Below are 3,808 nucleotides of genomic sequence, written 5' to 3' on the forward strand. Positions count from 1 at the left end.
CCAATCACGTGCTATAGCAATGCCAGCCTTCTTCGTGGCTGCTTAGCCATTCCCACAGTCATTAGTGGGCTTGGGTAGAGAGATTCAATTTGGTAGCCTGAGACTATAGTGTTTTTCCTGTTCAGTGAGATCTGTACTCTTGTATATCAAGAAGCAAGTGATGCTGCAGCTGTTTATGTCCACGGCTGATCATGGATGTCCTGATCTGAAAATGAACCCAGATATATTATTAGAATAGTAGAATTTCGTTTTCAGTTTATAAATGTGTGTAAATATGTACATATATGTGTATATCTGCATGAACTTTGGAGTCAGGAAAAAGATGTAGCAAATGGGAACTTCTTGGGGTTGGTGTTGGGTGGGGGAGGGAGCACAGGGGAAATGATGACTTCTGCTTTGACATAATTTTTTAAAGTGATAGAATTACTAATGACTTTTTATTATTTTTAGTAATATTGGTTTTTTTGTTAAATTAATTTGATCCTTTAAATGAGGTAATAGCACAGAAAGATGGATCTGTTAGACAGCAAGGTTGAGTGTAAGTACCTAACACATAGTAGCACTCAGTGACATTTACTAAGTAAATTAGAAACAGCAGAAACCAATCTGTGCATTATATGTGGGGCTCTTAAAAAAGTAACTTTTAAAAAATAATTAAACTTTTTATTTTGACATAATTGCAGATTCATGTGCTGAATCCACAGAGACATCCTGGGTACCCTTATTCAGCTCCCCTGGTGGTGACATCTTGCAAGACTGTAGTACAATATCAGAACCAGAATACTGACACTGATAAAACACATTCATCTTATTCAGTTTTCCCCAGTGTTACTTGTTCTCATGTGAATGGGTTTAATTCTCTGTGTAGTTTCCTGTATCAATTACCCCCTCAAAGGCCCATAATCGCAAGGGTATTTCTGTTGTTCCTCTATAACCACATGAATGTTCATAGCAGTTTTATTTGTAATAGCCCAACTGGAAACAACCCACAAGTCCTTCAACAATGAATTGTTAAACAAACTGTGGTATGTCTATGCAATGGAGTACTACTCAGCAATAACAAGTAGTAGGCTATTTGCTGTGGATTGATTGAATTGTGTCCCCCAAATTCCACATAATAAAAGCTTAATTCTCATTGTAATCATTGAAGGTGGGAAATCCTATTATGGTAATTGAAAGGTGAGGTCTTGAAGAGGAGATTACATTCTGAGGCCCATGCCTAGTGAATGGATTAATAATGGCAGTCATGGTCATGGTTTTGAGGGCTTTAAAAGGAGAGCATGTGAGAGTCTATCTCTCTGCTCTGCCATTTTCTGCCACGTGAGACCCCTACACTGACATAAAGCCACTACCAAGAAGACCCTCACCAGATGTGTTCCCTGGACTTTGGACTTCCCAGCCTCCAAAACTGTAAGCAATAAATTTCATTTTCTAACAAATTACCCAGTTCTGTGTATTTTTGCTATAGGTAACAGAAACAGATAAATACACTATTGATACATGCAAAAACCTGGATGACCCTCAGGGGAAGTATGTTGAGTTAAAAAAAAAAAGCCAATCCTAAAAGATTGCATACTGTATGCTTCCATTTATATAATGTTCTTGAAATGAGAAAATTGTAGAGGTAGAGAGCAGATTAGTGGTTGTCCGGGGTTAGCAATGGAAGTAACAGGAGGTAATGAGTGAGATTATAAAAAGATACAAGAAAGGATCCTTGTGGTGATGGAACTGTTTTCAAGTATATTTTAAATGAAAATTTATGTCATTTTTTACATAAATGGGATCATATTGTACATACTCTTCTGCAGTTTGTTTTTCCACTTCACATGTGTTGGCTATCCTTTCATGATGTAAGAATATCTCATTTTTATAAACAGTTACATAGCATTTCATAAGATGGATGTGTCATAATTAATTTAACTAATTCCCTATTAATGGATTAATAGGAGGTTCATATTACAAATATTTCTGCAATAAGCATCTTTGTAAGTACAGCTTTTTGCACCAGTATGACTTTGGATGTAGAATAAAGGTATAAAAGAATTGTTGGGTCTGGGGCAAGCACATTTTAAATTTTGAGATAGATTTGCTGAATCATTCTCCAGAGTAGTTATTCTATTTGACACTCCTACTAACATTATATACATGTATATTTTCCCATGCTCACATATTAATTTTAAAGGGATAAAGGCTTGTTTGTCTACAGAAGCAGCTAAATCTGTTAAGAAATAGGAGTATTAGTAGGGTCATGTTCTGTTACTCCTGGCCTCATCCAATCCATAGGGTCTCTGCCCACTTGGTGATTGAAGCCTACGGCAGCCTTCCAACACCTCAATAATGACCCAGATCCCATCTAAGCCTATCACTTGGCAAATTCACGGAAGTCTCAGTCCCACCCCAGCAGAAAGAGGGAAGCAGGTAGGGTGGCTCATGACGACAGTGTCTGGCCTAGGTGATTTCCCAAAGCCATGCCCCACTAGCTCTCGTTTTCTGCTATCTGCTCGTCTCTCTGGATCTCTGAGCTCTGGGTCTTTGGTCCCTCAAAGTCTAAACTGATCCCTTTCAGATGTGATGATTTGTGCCAATTTCTCTCTCTGACTTAATGGACTAGTCCTTGGCCGAGCCTCTGTCCTGCATGTCCATCTTACTTGGGTATCCCTGGAGCCTTCGTGGGGAGGCGCACGCCAACCTGCGATTGAGCAGGATGTCCAGGGCTCAAACTTTGGTGTTGACATGTCTGAGTTTGAGTCCAGCTGCTCCCTATAGCAGATGGACGACCTGTGCAAGTTATTTAACCTCTTTAGGCTTCCGTTTCCCCAGCTGTAAAGCGAGAGCAGTAATGCTATGTCAGAACATCATTGTAAGGACAGAATGTGACCAAGCATATTACATGCTTGATACAGCATCTCCCTCTCACACCTGTCCAGTCTCACCATCCTGCGCCTATACAATGGGATTATATAAAGCCTTCACACACTGACTTACTTTCTGGGGACAATATCCCCTCAACATGTCAACCCCCTCTCCCCTGAGTTATTTCTGCAGGTTTCCAGGGCACTGACTTGGGAGCATTTAGAGTAGTGTCTCAGCTTCCCTGGATCCAGGTTCCTCATCTTTCCTCCACTCTGTTGCCTCATGGGCCAGTCCTTTGTTGGGAATCCGGTTTCTGTTTGTGACCCCCACAGATGCCCCACACTATGGCCTTTGAAAGGAGAAATGCCTGGCTCCTTACCCACAGCACAACTGTGGCCAAGCTGAGCCCTCATGCATGCTTAACTCAAGGTTTGGGCTGATGGAAGCTCTGAGAATAGCCTACCATGGTGATGAGAACCAGCTTCTCTCAGAGATAACAGGCCTGTGCCTGCCCTGCCTGATCCCGGCAGGCTCAGCCATGGTGCGTCCATGTCTGCCGCAGCTCCAGGCTGCCCCCTGCCCAACGCAGAGCCTCCTGAACTGACCCAGGATTAACAGCTCTCCAGGACCACTCACCACTGGAAATCCAGTCCTTCAGAAAGATACCACGACCTTCACCCCACCCTCTCCCCATGGTCTGGCCTCATAGTTCGGGTAGGGTGGTCACAATAGAGATTCCTCAAAGTAAGGGCTTATTTTCTTTTAAATCATCACTTGTGCAGGTTACCAACAGTCCTGCTCAGTGTGCTTTGCACCAATTTCCTAAAATACAGGTCTTTTCCCAATTTTTCCTCCTAAAGAGACCACATCTACATCTCCCTCCTGCTGTAGCCCAGGCTCAGGTCCTCCTGGCAGGTAGGCAAATAAATGCCTGGACAAAATGACACATGTGTCT

Source organism: Galeopterus variegatus, unplaced genomic scaffold (genome assembly GCF_000696425.1).
Source record: "Galeopterus variegatus unplaced genomic scaffold, G_variegatus-3.0.2 Scaffold3339, whole genome shotgun sequence".
In the NCBI taxonomy this organism is placed as follows: Eukaryota; Metazoa; Chordata; class Mammalia; order Dermoptera; family Cynocephalidae; genus Galeopterus; species Galeopterus variegatus.